Raw genomic sequence first — 17,077 nt, 5'->3', positions numbered from 1 at the left:
ATCCTGGCATCATCAGGCAATACCAACTGGCCTCACTGTTCAGCCCCTGTGGATGGCTGCATTTGAACAGTGTATCTAACCAAAGTCCCTCGGATCTAGTCTGCTGTTTCTAGTGCCCTCCTGCTTTGATCAGATGTCACTTATGCAGCTGAGTCAAAGATGTAGGGATGGGAGTGATGAGTAGAGAACTGAGGGCTACAGTTTGAAAAATGACTTCTATTCCCTTCCCCAGCCCTAAATTCGTGCTGCCGATTAGCGATAGCTACCTGAATGTCCTTTAAACCTCCTCTACCTATGTCTCATGACTTAGTGAATGGTATACCATCCACTCAGTGCCTAAACTGGAAGCCTAGCGGTCATCCATTGTCCTTCCTCTCCTCTATAGCCCACATCTGATTGATTACTATCTGGTTGATTCTTCCTTCATAATATCCCTTGAGTTTGTCCCCATTATCTCTACTGACGTTACCTTATTTTGAACCACAGGTTGCAAACTGGTGACGTTTGCACCAGATTTGGCCATTTGATTGGGTTTAGTTTTGCACAATTTTAAAAATAAAAAAATTTTCTTGAAAATTTGTAAGATCTGGCAGTACCGGGCAGTATTCTTGCATGAAGACTATTAATTGGAGCTGAATAGTGGCTATCTTTTTAAAGAAGTTATGTGCTTTTGATTTTTCACAGTTCCCACCATTTCCTATTGTCTTTAGAACCTGCCTGCTTCACTCATTTTTGTTACATGTCTGGCTTCTGCAGGGGCTGGAATCTGTGACCCCTTGTTTTCTCTCAAGAGGAAACCTTCTAACTGGTTTCCCAGCCTGAAGTTTTACCCTTCTTTAACCCATACTGCAGCCAGAATGATCTTGGAAAGAAACTTTATCCAGTCACTCCACTGCTTATGCCAACCTCTAGCCTTCAGTGGTATCTCACTGTTGTCAGGAACAAACAAACAGCTCTTTAGTATGATGACATTTAAGACCCTTCGTGATCTGACCTTACTTATCTAATGTCAGTCAGCTCAAGGAAATGTTCCTTCTCTTACACATTACTCTCCAGCCATATTCAACTTCTTGGATTTATTTGAAAAGAAAGCATTAAAATGTGGCCATGTGTCTGGGGTTTGGATCAGAAGGATATGGACTTAAGAAATTTGCTGCAGGTTTTTTTTGGCAGATACTATCAGGTTAGCAAGTTTCCTTTCTATTCCTGGTTTGCTAAATTGAAAAAAAAAATCACATACACTGAAATTTTTCAGAAGAATTCTGCGTCTATCGAGATGACTATGATTTTTCTTTTTTTATGTCTAATATGTTGAAAGACATTTATTTCTAATTATAAGCATATTTTTTTATTCCTCATATAAACCCTACTGGTCATATTTTATTATTCTTTTTAGACATTCTTGGATTTAGGCGCTGTCTCTCCTCTCTCTCTCTATGTTTATATAGGTATGTTTTGGAATTTTTACATCTGAGCTTATAAATGAAATTGGTTGGTAATTTTTTTGTTTTGCTATCATGGTTATGCTACTCATAAAGTGAGTTGGGCTTCTATCCTTTTTTTCACATTCTTTGGAATAGTTTGTGTAAGATTTGAATTATTTTTTTTTCCTTGAATATTTAGTCGAACTTGCCTATGGAGCCATATGAGGCTAAAGTTTTCTTTGTGGAAAGACTTGTTTTCTGATTCAGTTTATCTAATGATACATGATTACTAAAATTTACTGTTTCTCCTTGTGTTGGTTTTGGTAAGTTATGTATTTTCTAGGAATCTGCCCATTTCACATAAATCTTCAAACTTATTACAGTTATTTATAATATAATCTTATCTATTTTAAGAGTGAATAACATTTAGTGATTCTCTTTGTTTCATTCCTGTTATTGACTATCAGTGCATTCTCCCCTTTTTTTCTTAGTCTCTCCAGATATTTATCAATTTCATTAGTTTTTCATTAGACTTTTGGTTGAGTTGTCCTTTTCTAATGGATTTTTGTTTTCTACTTTATGTAATTGTGCTCTTATCTTTATTATTTCTTCCTACTTTCTTTCTGCCTCAAATAATCTATTATTTTTACCTCTAGTAGTGCTTTTGCCTAAAAGTACAGGCATATCTCATTTTATTTTATTTGCTTTATTGTGCTTTGCATATACTGTTTTTTTTTTAAACAAATTAAAGGTTTGTGGCAACCCCGTGTCAAGCAAGTCTATTGGCACCATTTTTTCCAACAGTATTTGCTCCCTTTGTGTCTCTGTCACATTTTGATAATTTTCACAATATTTCAAACTTTTTCGAGGCGAGACCCTCCACCGTCAGAGATTACGACTTGCTGAAGGCTCAGATGATGGTTAGCATTTTTTAGCAATAAAGTATTTTTAAAGTATGTACGTTGTTTTTTTAGACATACTGCGGTTACATACTTAATAGACTATAGTATAATGTAAACTAAACCTTTATATGCATTGGGAAACCAAAAAATTTGTGTGACTCACTGTTGTGATATTGGCTTTAATGTGGTGGTCTGGAACTGAACGTGCAATATCTCTGAGGTATGCCTGTTTATTTGGCCTCACATTAACATATGTATATCAGCTTTCCTGCTCTCTCTTTAAAAAAAAATTTTTTTAACTTTTACGTTTTGAAATAATTATAGATTTTTCTCAGGAAGTTGCAAAGATTGTACAGAGAGATCCTGTGTATACTCTAACCAGTTCTCCCCAGTGGTTACATCTTATGTAACTATAGTACGATATCAAAATCAGGAATTTGACATTGGTACAATGTGTGTGTATAGTTCTTTTTCATCTTATCACATGTATGTATAGATTTGTGTAACAACCACTGCAATCAAGATATAGAACTGTTCTATCACCACAAGATCTCTTTCATGCTACCCCTTTTTTAGTCACATCCACCCTCTCCTTCCCATCATACTTAACTTTGGGCAAGTACTAATTTGTTCTCTGCCTTTATAGTTCTGTAATTTAAAAATGTTGTATAAATGGAATCATACAGTCTGTGACCTTTTGAGATTGTTTTCATTCTGCAAAATGCCCTTGAGATCCATCTAATTTAATTTGCCTGTATCGGTAGTTGGTTCCTTTTATTGCTGAGTAGTATTTCATCATATTGATGTGTTCTATAGTTTAAATGTTCACTTAATTTTTAAAATTGAAATATGGTTGATTTACAATATTATATTAGTTTCAGGTGTATATCAGAGGTGAAGCGGTTCTAGGTGATGGCAAGATTCAAGATGAGGCCATAGGAATGGGTGACTGAAGTGGAGCAGAGGTGAGGCTTATTGTGTTGAGGAGGCTAGGTTTTGGAGAGGACACTCATATGGATGTTTGAATCACGTGGGGGTAGGAGTAGATCTTGGGTTGGAGAGGAATTCTACGAAGTAAGTTCCAGTGTTCTCAAGGAATGAGGGAGAGTAACCAAAGGGAGATGGTAGGCATGTGGCCAAAATACATAAACCTCAAAGAAACAAGAGACTTTAAAAGAAGGTGGAGTTAGTGATGGTCTTAAAGTGCCAGGAGTAGCTTTTGCACAGCAAAGTAAACTATAAACAAAATGAAAAGACAACCTACGGACTGGGAGAAAATATTTGCAAAGAATGTGACCGACAAGAGCTTAATTTTGAAAATATGCAAATAGCTCACACAGCTCAATAACAAAATGAAACAAAAAAGAAAAGCAACCCAATAAAAAAATGGGCAGAAGCCCTAAAAAGACATTTGTCCAAAGAAGATACCCAGGTGGCCAATAAGCACATGAAAAGATGCTCAACGTCGCTAATTATTAGAGAAATGCAAATCAGAACTACAATGAGGTACCACCTCACACTAGTCAGGATGGCCATCATCAAAAAGTCTACCAATTATAAATGCTGGAGAGGGTGTGGAGAAAAGGGAACCCTCGTACATTGTTGGTGGGAATGCAAATTGGTGCAGCCACTATGGAGAACAGTGTGGAGGTTCCTCAGAAAACTAAAAACAGTTCCCATACGATCCAGCAGTCCCACTCCTGGGCGTACATCTGGACAAAACTCTAATTTGAAAAGATACGTGCACCCCATCAGCAGCACTATTTACAATAGTCAAGACATGGAAGCAACCTAAATGTCCATTGACAGATGAATGGATAAAGAAGATGTGGTATATGTATATGCAATGGAATACTACTCAGCCATAAAAAAAGAATGAAATAATGCCATTTGCAGCAACATGGATGGACTTAGAAATTATCATACTAGGTGAAGTAAGACAGAAAGAGGAAGACAAATACCATATGACATTACTTATATGTGGAATCTAAAAACTTATACAAATGAACTTATTACAAAACAGAAAGAGATTCACATAGAAAACAAACTTATGGTTACCAAAGGAGAAAGGTGGCGGGGGGAGAGATAAATTAGGAATTAGCAGATACAAACTACTATACATAAAATAGATAAACAGCAAGGTCCTACTGTATAGCACAAGGAAGTATATTCAATGTCTTGTAATAAACTATAATGGAAAAGAATCTGAAAAAGAATATTTTTTATATATATATATGTATGTATATAACTGAATCACTTTGCTGTACACCAGAAACTAATAAAACATTGTAAATCATCTATATTTCAATTTTAAAAAAAAGTGCCAGGAGTGAGATTGATTACTTCTAGATCCAGATATACCTGGGTTTGGGAGAATAAATAGTCTCTACTTGAGACTATTTTTACAGAGGATTTTGAATTTGTGTGTATTATTTCTATGCAGATTTTCATGTCTTTATTATACATGTATATACCCACAACAATATATGTATTGTTTTGTATGGTTTTAAACTTTAAACAAATGGCATAATACTCTGCATATTATTCTGTACCTTGTTTTTCACTCAATTTGTTTTAAGGTTTATTCATGTTGATACTTGCTCTCACTCACATTAACTACAATATTTAATGGTATTGCTACCTGTTTTGTATTCATTCTTCTGTTGGAGTATGATTGTTTTACAATTTTTGTTAGTTTCTGCTGTATAACAAAGTGAATCAGTTATACATATACCTATATCCCCATATCTCCTCCCTCTTGCATCTCCCTCTCACCCTCCCTATCCCACTCCTCTAGGTGGTCACAAAGCACCGAGCTGATCTCCCTGTGCTATGCAGCTGCTTCGCACTAGCTATCTATTTTACATTTGGTAGTGTATATATGTTAGTGCTACTCTCTCACTTCGTCCCAGCTTACCCTTCCCCCTCCCATGTCCTCAAGTCCATTCTCTATGTCTGTGTCTTTATTCCTGCCCTGCCCCTAGGTTCGTCAGAACCATTTTTTCCCCCTTTATATTCCATATATATGTGTTAGCATACGGTATTTGTTTTTCTCTTTCTTTCTTTTTTTTTTTTTTTTGTGGTACGCGGGCCTCTCACTGTTGTGGCCTCTCCCGTTGCGGAGCACAGGCTCCTGACGCACAGGCTCAGCGGCCATGGCTCACGAGCCCAGCCGCTCCACGGCATGTGGGATCTTCCCGGACCAGGGCACGAACCCGTGTCCCCTGCATCGGCAGGCGGACTCTCAACCACTGCGCCACCAGGGAAGCCCTGTTTGTTTTTTGATATTGAGCTGCATGAGCTGCTTGTATATTTTGGAGAGTAATCCTTTGTCATTTGCTTCCTTTGCAAATATTTCTCCCAGCCTGAGGGTTGTCTTTTCATCTTGTTTATGGTTTCCTTTGCTGTGCAAAAGCTTTGAAGTTTCATTAGGTCCCATTTGTTTATTTTTGTTTTTATTTCTTGTTTTATTTCTCTAGGAGGTGGGTCAAAAAGGATCTTGCTGTGATTTATGTCATAGAGTGTTCTGCCTATGTTTTCCTCTAAGAGTATTGAAGAGACTGTCTTTCCTCCTTTATTTAGCTCATGCTTTTTGTTTAAGCAAGAAGGGAGATTTATTAGAAGAAAACTAAGAACAAGTTATGGAACCATAAAAGACCCAGAATTGCCAAAGCAATCCTGAGGAAAAAAAAACAAAGTAGGAGGCATAACTCTCCCATACTTCATACAATACTACAAAGCTACAGTAATAAAAACAGTGTGGTATTGGTACAAAAACAGACATATGGATCAATGGAACAGAATAAAGAGCCCAGAAATAAACCCACACACCTATGGTCAATTAATCTTTGACAAAGGAGGCAAGAATATAAAATGGGAAAAAGTCTCTTCAGCAAGTGGTGCTGGGAAAGTAGGATAGCTGCATGTAAATCAGTGAAGTTAGAATACACCTTGACACCATGCACAAAAACAAACTCAAAATGCCTTAAAGACTTAAACATAAGACATGACACCATAAAACTCCTAGAAGAGGGCATAGCAAAACATTCTCTGACATAAACCATACCAATGTTTTCTTAGATCAGTCTCCCAAGGCAATAGATATAAAAACAAAAATATACAAATGAGACTTAATCAAACTTACCAAGTTTTGCACAGCAAGGAAACCATAAAAAAAAAATGAAAAGACTACCTACAGAGTGGGAGAAAATATTTGAAAATGATGTGACAGACAAGGGCTTAACCTCCAAAATATACAAACAGCTCATACAACTCAACGACAGAAAACCAAACAACCCAACTGAAAAATGGGCAGAAGACCTTAATAGACATTTCTCCAAAAAAGACATACAGATGGCCAGTGGGCACAAGAAAAGATGCTCAATGTCACTAATTATTTGAGAAATGCAAATCAAAACTACAATGAGGTACCACCTCACAGCAGTCAGAATGGCCATCATCAAAAAGTCTACAAATAGCAAATACTGGAGAGGCTGTGGAGAAAAGGGAACCTTCCTACACTGTTGGTGGGAATGTAAATTGGTGCCGCCACTATGGAAAATAGTGTGGAGGTTCCTTATAAAACTAAAAATAGAATTACCATATGATCCAAAAATACCACTCCTGGGCATATACCTGGACAAAACTATAAAAAAAGACACACGCACCCTGTACGTTCATAGCAGCACTATTCACAATAGCCAAAACATGGAAACAATCTAAATGTCCATCGACAGATGAATAGTTAAAGAAGATGTGGTACATATATACCATGGAATACTACTCAGCCATAAAAAAGAATGAAATAATGCCATTTGCAGCAACATGGATGTAACTAGAGGTTATCATACTAAGTGAAGTAAGTCAGAAAGAGAAAGACAAATAACATACGATATCACTTATATGTGGAATCTAAAATATGGCACAAATGAACCTATCTACAAAACTGAAACAGACTCATAGACATAGAGAACAGACTAGTGGTTGCCAAGGTGGGGAGTGGGGGAGGGAGGGACTGGGAATTTGGGATTAGCAGATGTAAGCTATTATATATAGTATAGGTAAACAACAAAGTCCTACTGTATAACACAGGGAACTATCTTCAATATCCTGTGATAAACCAGAATGGAAAAGAATATTTAAAAAAATGTCAATATGTGTATAACCGAGTCACTTTGCTGTACAGCAGAGATTGGCACAACACGTAAATCAAGTTTACTTCAATAAAAAAAAGAGATAACATCATCATGGTTTCATAGTGATGCTTCTAGTTCAAATGCAGAACTATATAGGATTTTAATTTAACCTCATCAATCTTATACTTGCTTCTCCTTTTCACACGCTGAAATTTTCAGGGTCGGACTTTCCTGGTGGCACACGGGTTAAGAATCTGCCTGCCAAGGCAGGGGACATGGTTCGATCCCTGGTTGGGGAAGATCCCACATGCCATGGAGCAGCTAAGCCCGTGCGCCACAACTACTGAGCCTGAGCTCTAGAGCCCGCTAGCCACAACTACTGAGCCCGTGAACCACAACTACTGAAGCCTGTGAACCTAGAGGCCGTGCTCCACAACAAGAGAAGCCACCACAATGAGAAGCCCGCGCACCGCAACGAAGAGTAGCCCCCACCTGCTGCAACTAAAGAAAGCCTGTGCACAGCAATGAAGACTCAACGCACACACCATACACAAAAATAAACTCAAAATGGATTAAAGACCTAAATGTAAGGCCAGACACTATAAAACTCTTAGGGGAAAACATAGGCAGAACATTCTATGACATAAATCACAGCAAGATCCTTTTTGACCCACCTTCTAGAGAAATGGAAATAAAAACAAAAATAAACAAATGGGACCTAATTAAACTTAAAAGCTTTTGCACAGCAAAGGAAACCATAAACAAGACAAAAAGACAACGCTCAAATGGGAGAAAATATTTGCAAATGAAGCAACTGACAAAGGATTACTCTCCAAAATATACAAGCAGCTCATGCAGCTCAATATCAGAAAAACAACCCAATCCAAAAATGGGCAGAAGATCTAGATAGACATCTCTCCAAAGAAGATATACAGATTGCCAACAAACACATGTAAGGATGTTCAACATCACTAATCATTAGAGAAATGCAAGTCAAAACTACAATGAGGTATCACCTCACACCAGTCAGAATGGCCACCATCAAAAATCTACAAACAATAAATGCTGGAGAAGGTGTGGGGAAAGGGAACCCTCTTGCACTGTTGGTGGGAATGTAAATTGATACAGCCACTATGGAGAATAGTATGGGGGTTCCTTAAAAAACTAAAAATAGGATTACCATACGACCCAGCAATCCCACTACTGGGCATATACCCAGAGAAAACCATAATTCAAAAAGGGTCATGTACCACAATATTCATTGTAGCACTCTGTACAACAGCCAGGACATGGAAGCAACCTAAGTGTCCATTGACAGATGAATGGATAAAGAAGATGTGGCACATATATACAATGGAATATTACTCAGCCATAAAATGAAACGAAATTGAGTTATTTGTAGTGAGATGGATGGACCTAGAGTCTGTCATACAGAGTGAAGTAAGTCAGAAAGAGAAAAACAAATACCATGTATTGTCACATATATATGGAATCTAAAAAAAAAAAATGTTCTGAAGAACCTAGGGGCAAGACAGGAATAAAGACGCAGACGTAGAGAATGGACTTGAGGACACGGGGAGGGGGAAGGGTAAGCTGGGACGAAGTGAGAGAGTGGCATGGACATATATACACTACCAAACGTAAAATAGATAGCTAGTGGGAAGCAGCCACATAGTACAGGGAGATCAGCTGGGTACTTTGTGACCACCTAGAGGGGCGGGATAGGGAGGGTTGGAGGGAGACACAAGAGGGAGGGGATATATGTATATGTATAGCTGATTCACTTTGTTATACAGCAGAAACTAACACACCATTGTAAAACAATTATACTCCAATAAAGATGTTAAAGAAAAAAAGTAAGATCTGTAAAATATGAAAATGATTGGTTCAGACAATCAGGCCTTCTGCTATCTGGAGAAAGAAGACATGACTGTGTCTGGGATGTTAAAGTGATGCTTCATTAAAGAGGTTGAACAGCAATTCGAGGTTGGTGAAAGAGTAAACGAGTCTGGAAGACAGAGGACGGATGATCCTTCAGCCCACGGTCAGAAGAAGTTTAGCAGAAGCAGAGTTCATGGCAAAGAGCAGTAAGAAATAAGGTTGGAAAGTAAAAATGGGAAAAACTGTGAAGGAAACGAAATGTGATGTTGGGAATTTTTCTTGAAGCCTTCTCAGGCTTTAGTGTGCATGTGAATAACCAGGAGAGATTAATTAAGGCACAAAATGCAGGGCTCCACTTCCTGAATTTCTGATTCAATAGGTCTGAGGCGGGCCTCCAGATACTTCATTTGTAACAAGTGCTATGGACTGAATTGTGTTCCCCCAAATTCATATGTTGGAGTCCTAATCCCCAATGTGACTGTATTTGAGATAGGGCTTTTAGGAAGTAATTAATGTTAAATGATGTCATATGGCTGCGTTCCTAAGTTGATTGGATTGGTGGCTTATAAAAAGGGGAAGAGCCAGGAAGAGAGCTCTCACCAGAAAGCAAACTGGCCAACACCTTGATCTTGGACTTCTAGCCTCCAGAACTGTAAGTAAACAAACGTCTGCTGTTTACTCCACCCATCCAGAAGTATTTTGTTGTGGCAGCCTGAGCAGACTAGTAGAGAGTTCCCAGGTGATGATGAAATTGCTGGTCTAGAGACCACTCTGAGAACCACGGCTGTGGGCAATGGAAATCCATTAAGGTCCCTACAACTGTTTTTCTGTTGACCTTCACTTATCACAGCCTTTTATTTTTTTTAATTAAAAAATTTTTTTTTATTTTTTAAAAACTGGATCCTGTTTCCAGTTCCAGAAAAGTCAACCAAAGATTATAGAAAATCTGGGGCACTAGGCACAATTAATGAGTCCCATCAGCTTGTCTGCATGCAGTTTCATGAGTAAGGGCTCCTTGTTGAAGTTCATTCCAAAGATTTCAGTCAGTCACTCTCCAGTCCTGGAGGGGATGGCGGTGAGGGAAAATTGCTAGCCAGAAAAATAGCTTGGTACCATCAGCTTTATTTTCTTCCATTTTTCTATTAAACTCCAAAGTCAACTTTTACTGTTTGAATTTTACTCTGGTGGTTAAAAAACAAATTCAACTTTCAAAGAAGTTTAACTGAACTAACACAATCGGCTATATAATACTGTACTGTAATATATAGGTTTATAATACTTTTCACACAAATAATACATACAAATCAAACACAAAAAATAAGGAAAATTTTGTTTGTTTGTTTGTTTTGCGGTACGCGGGCCTCTCACTGTTGCGGCCTCTCCTCCGCAGGAACACAGGCTCCGGACGCGCAGGCTCAGCGGCCATGGCTCACGGGTCCAGCCGTTGTGTTGCGCGGGCTTCTCATAGCAGTGGCTTCTCTTGTTGCAGAGCACGGGCTCTAGGCGCCCAGGCTTCAGTAGTTGGGGCACGCGGGCTTAGTTGCTCCACGGCATGTGGGATCTTCGCAGACCAGGGCTTGAACCCATGTCCCCTGCATTGGTAGGCAGATTCTTAACCACTGCGCCACCAGGGAAGTCCCTATGGCACAGACTTCTTGAAAGTAACACTACACAGAGCATATTTGAAACGCAAATGAATCAAATTACGTATATGGAATAGGTGTCTGCTATTAAAGTTGACAATGACATTTGTGGGGAGAATAATCAGGCTGATTGGCTGCAATTTACTAAATTGATAATTATAAGTGAATTTAAATTAAAAGTGACAGAGGTGGAAAAAATTAAAACTAAATGCTACCTGATACCATACATCTGAAACCAGAGTATTTTACCAACAGAGATATATTCAGTGGGGAGGGGTTGGCTTTGGTCAAATATGAGAGATAAATATCTAAAGTAACATAGACCAAATATAAATTTAAAAATAAGCTGGGATAAGAGTAGTGTGAAAATGTATAACCAAAAAAATTTTAATCAGTTTTTCTACTACCACTCAGAATTGCTGTTATCCTGTCTTGAGTATCAGCTCAAGATAGGAACAATGCAACTAAGGCAAAATGTAGAAAATATGTGCAGGCATGGTTCAGAGAAATAAAAGAAAGCATAAATGACCTGAGGAGGAGAGATATAAGTGGAGTTTTACATGTAGGAGAAAGGTCTATAAAAATGAAGTCCTTGAGAAAATAAAAATGTTGAACCATCTTGGAAATTTCACTTTTAATGAGAAAGCAGAAAAACAAAGAAACCGGGCTTCACTTATATTAGAAAGGATTTAGTAGAGATTTTTCTCTGAAGCAACTTCTTAGAATAGTACAGTATAGATGAAATGCTTGCCTATGCATAGAAGTTTCAGAAAGGAAAAGAAATTTAGCTTGCTGCATCAAATTCTGGGAGCTGAAATTAGATCACATGGAGATGTCTCAAAGGCTGTCTCTCAAGATATCTGACGTTACCTTAATGAGTTTTCTACGATTCAAAGTCAGATTCTTATGATAGAACTTGATTTATCAGCACGCTGTAGTTTGATCTCAAATATAATCAGTGTCTGTAACACTGAGATCTAAAATCAAAATGCCAATATATTAATTTACAATGAGAAGAGTAAATGCTGAAGGGATAGGATTGACTAGCCAGCACATTCTATGCGGGCAAGGTACGTGGAGAGCCAAATTATAAACTCTACTCAGTGCTCTGTGGTGACCTAAATGGGAAGGAAATCCAAAAAGGAGGGTGTATATGTATACGTATAGCTGATTCACTTTGCTGTACAGCAGAAACTAACACAACATTGTAAAGCAACTATACTTTAATAAAAGTTAAAAAAAAAGATGTGAGTACTTATATCCAGACCTCTGTCTTCAAGGGTCTGCTTCCCTGGTTGTGGTTGTTATAAACCTATGCTAAACCAATTTCCTAATGATACATGTGTCTATCCTGGGCCCCTTTCCTGTACTTTCCTGCCCTCCTCTCCCAGCCGTATCTTAGATATAATGCACCTGTTAACCCAGCCCCAAACTTTAATAGTTTCATTATTTTCCCTTCCTTTGTCTCAAGAACTCAAATATTTTTATTGCATATTTGATGTAATTTTCAGAGAATATAACGTCATTTTCTTTCTGTAACTCTTCTCACATTCTTGCATTTTAACTTTAAGCTGTATATTTTTATTTCTGGAAACAGAATTTTGGCCAAAGAAATGTTTAACTCAGTTCAGTAAAGGTCAGCTCCCCACTTTAAGCCATAGTCCATGCTGACTACAGCAACCTCACTGAGTTCTTTAATAGTGGAATTTGGTAGTAGTGTGCTACTACAAGGCTTTGGTAAAAATTCCTCTGCTCTGACCTTCCAAATTCAGCTGCTTCTCTGGTGATTGCTTTTTTTTTAAATTTAATATTTATTTAGCTGCATCAGGTCTTAGTCGTGGCATGCGGGATCTTCATTGTGGCATGCAGGCTCTTTGTTGCGGTGCGCGGGCCTTTCTGTAGCTGTGAGGTGCAGACTCCAGAGCGTGAGGGCTCAGTAGCTGCGGTGCATGGGTTTAGTGGTCCCCCGGCATGTGGGATCTTAGTTCTCCAACCAGGGATTGAACCCGCATTCCCTGCATTGGAAAGGGGATTCTTAACCGCTGGACTGCCAGGGAAGTCCCCCTGGTGATTGCTTTTTGGTCTGAAGCAGCCACCCTCCAGTCTACCAGCTTGTACCATTCCGTAACACTACCCTAGTAGTAGGTTTGACTTACATTCCAGTCACCAAAGCCATTTGCCCTTCACACCTATGTCACTAATAAACGTACCGAGGCCCTCTCCCTAAGTGGTCCATCATCTTACCTCTCAGGAGATACATTTCATCTTGGAGATCTTTCAGCCTTGCAAGAAGGGCCAGTCAATCCTTTCTTAGTAAATTCAATACTAATTTTCAACTTATTTTCTGTAATGGCCATATATTAATCAAATACACCCCCCCAATCTGATTTCTATAATGTAAATGCAGTATCAGACACTTTGCACAACAAATTTAACCCTCCCCTCTTCGGGGACCCTTTGTCCTTTACAAACCAGTTCCAGATTCTCCATCTCCATCACTGCTTAGAGGATAACATCCCAGTGTTGTCAGGAGTCATTTAGCCCACTGATGGGATGGCGCAGCCACTACATCTGCTCCCAAATCAAGGGGCGGATTAACTGTGCATTCTAGCTCTTGGCAAGAGTTAGAGTAGATAATAAAATTAGTTAGAGTAGATAATAAAATTAGAGTAGATAATAAAATAAAATAAAATAGGGGTCAGGCAGGAAATTTAGATAAAACTGCTTGGGAAATGTAGCTAAGCAAGATCATCTAATTTATAATTAGTCCAGAACCTCAGGCCTACCATCCCTAAAGGCTGCTTTTTTTGCAGAGAGATAAGTGATACCATCCAATAGCAGATGGTGCTCTTATACGAGTACGAGTGAGTGATGGACACTTCTTACCTTAAGAGTAGCCTGCTCAGAGTTTGGTTTGGAAATTCCTATTGGTGCTAACTCGCCCACTTAATAGTTATTTCTGGTTGTCATCTATTCCTTTGGGCTAGTGCAATTATTACATTAAAAAAAAAGAGTTCTGGCAAATCTCAGTAATATCTCTATAGGCCTATTGGCCTCTATCATCTGATTACCTGAAACTACCTAGCAAATTAACACAACCTAGGAAAGTCAAAACTCGATTAATTTGAATACGACTCCAACAATTTTTGCTACATTTCAATTTTATTCCTTAAAAATTCTATTGCTATGCTTCATTTTATAGAAAAGGGAAAATTATTCAAGTCTAGAAGTGTGATTTTTGCCCCACTGAATGCTCCTGCTTCAAAGGCCCTTGCATGTGGCTCTGTAAGCAGCCCTATAATTACAACGTTGTTTTAAAAAAAAGCTAAATGATATCCCCTAGGTTCAAGAAATGTACTGTGGAGCGAGGGTGACCCAGTACCACAAAGGGTTTGTGGCTTCAGTTTACATAATAGGCAAGGTTAAATACGATGGAATTACTAGTTTGTATATTCTTGGTATGTATAACCACAAAGGAGTTTAGCTTTTAAAACCCTTTATTTCTAAATGTAGACTTGTCATTTATTTACCCTTTCATCCATCCTGCAACTCTTTTATTCTTTGTATCAAGATTTGCTGAATATCTATGCTATGTAAGTTATTGATTTTTTTTCTAAATCCGTGGAGAATAAAGTCCAGTTTTCTGATAGCAAAATCCGTTTAATTGCTAAGACATCAAGAGAGTATTAAACTGATATAAAATTTCCATTTTATTTCAGAGGTGGAAAGGCATAGTAGTGAAATAATTTAAAACAGAAAAGGTTTTGTACAATCACATGTATACACAAATATATATGATTAATATATAAGTGTATATTTATGCATGCATAGGTAGATGTAGTTTTATATATAGATAAAATTTTAGTAGTAAACATGATTTCCCATAATTACTTTAATGATAACAACAGAAAATGACTCAGAAGATTTCCATTCATAAGACAATCAAGTAATTATTCATTTTTGGAATACAAGGAGAACAGCCATAACAAGTTACCTTAAGCTTTAGATTAGGGCTTCCTAGCCTTTTTGGGATTGAGAGTGTTGGCGCCATAAGAACAGGGCTGCTGTCTTTGTAGTTCATTACTGTATTACCAGCATTTAGAACTGTGCCCAGCATATAGTAATAAACATTACCATAATAAACATTAGTTCAATGATTGAAGGACAGAATGCAAAACCCTTTCAATGATCTGCAAAAACACACAAAGCATCTCCACAGGGAAGTGACACGGGTCCGCACACCATTCTGTGTACATTTCAGGGAAGCAATGGGCTCTCTTAACCCTCACCCACAGCTGTCAGGTTAAGAACCCCAGCCTTAGCTGAAAGAAAAGAAAAAAGACAAGATGTATACAAAAGAACACCAGCCCAAAGCAGAGAGCGCACCTGCTGTCACGGGCCAAGCCATCCCTGAAATGTCCATGTGATACTAGGAGGTATTATTTTATCTACAGTAGATTTGCTGTGAAGTAATTTATTTTTTAAATCAGCTGTAAGTGCTATTCCAAAATTATCCCAAATATTCAGAATAAATACAGTGGGAGAAGGGGAAGCTCATGCTTTGAAGGGCGGGGGCACAGATGGTGAGCGATGTTTAACATCATTTTCCACAGGCATCATCTTTCACCTTAAATAATACTGTAGGGAAAAAAAATAATACTGTAGGGGAGAAAACTTCTCTATTCAAGTATCATTTTGTTCCTTCTTAGGATTAAAATCATTTAAATATTTGAAAAATTTTCCTACATCCCCCCCAACAATGTAATTTGTGTCCCTCAAATTCATCTGTTGAACCTTAAACCCCAGTCCCTCAGAATGTGACTGTATTTGCAGATAGAACCCTTACAGAGGTAATTAAGGTAAGATTAAAATGAGGCTGTGGGAGTGGGCTCTAATCCAGTATGACTGCTGTCTTTATAAGAAGAGGAGATTAGGACACAGAGAGACACCAGAAATGTGTACAGAGGAGGGACCACGTGAGGGCACAACAGTGAGATGGACATCTGCAAGCCAAGGAGAGAGGCCTTGGAAAAAACAAAACTGTCATCACCTTTATCTTGGGCCTTCAGCCTCCAGAGCTGTGAGAAAATAGATTTCTGTTGTTTAAGGCACCCAGTCTGTGGAATCTTGTTATGGCAGCCCTGGCAAACGTATATATCATCTTTCATCTTATAGATCAATTAAAAAACAAGAATAAGATTTATCATCTTACTTCAAATCATGTGGTTTTAATGTCCAGTTCCTAAGACTCTACCTAGAAGAGCAGCTACTTTGAAAGTTATATTGTGAATAAATAATACCATGATATTGTTAAATTTCCTTTCCATATACAAGGGAAAGAAGGAAAATATTAAACTTATATAATATCAACTCTTTGCTAGACAACTGCATGTTATCTGTTTTATTGTTTAAAGAATGTTAGGAGGTAGATACTGTTAGTGATATTATAGGGATAAGAAAAATGAGGTTCTGGTAGGTTTAGAATGTGTTAGTAGTGCCATTGAGATGCTAACTGGCAAAACCGGTGCTCAGAGCCACACTTGGACTCTGACACCACACTGATCATTTCTCTGGGTCATCCTGTTCTAAAGTATACCCGAGATGCTTGCTTGTTAAAGTGAGATTGGAGTGTTAGTTGTCACTTAGTTTTAATGTGTGAAGTGATGACACTGGAAATGTAAAAGCAGGTTTTCTTTTCTATCTGTGATGACACCAAAAAATTAACTTTTTTCATTTTTTTTCCGTATGGAGAAACATACCCAGCAATTAATGTAAAAAGACAGAAATGTGACTATCCGGATCCATTCTTGCATTTGTACTGAAAGGTCAGGGAACATGTAGTCAAGACTAATTGATTAAATTGTTCATCTTGCCCCTAAGAAAGATGATCAGTTCAAAAAAGTCAGTTTAGCACAAGGTAATTTTTAATACTTAAAAGATATAGGTTTAGCATGTTTTATCAATGTTTATATTCTTATGTACCTCACAATTACAGTAAGAATATTGTGGAATTGTTTGTCATATTCTCTGAGAACAAAAATTGCCTTATAAGTCTATAGAAGTAGAACTTAATGGGTGTTATACAAGTTCTT

This window comes from Monodon monoceros, unplaced genomic scaffold (genome assembly GCF_005190385.1).
Source record: "Monodon monoceros isolate NGI ecotype Baffin Bay Population unplaced genomic scaffold, NGI_Narwhal_1 Super_Scaffold_6, whole genome shotgun sequence".
NCBI classification, from domain to species: domain Eukaryota; kingdom Metazoa; phylum Chordata; class Mammalia; order Artiodactyla; family Monodontidae; genus Monodon; species Monodon monoceros.
Note: the sequence above shows the minus strand (reverse complement) of the source record.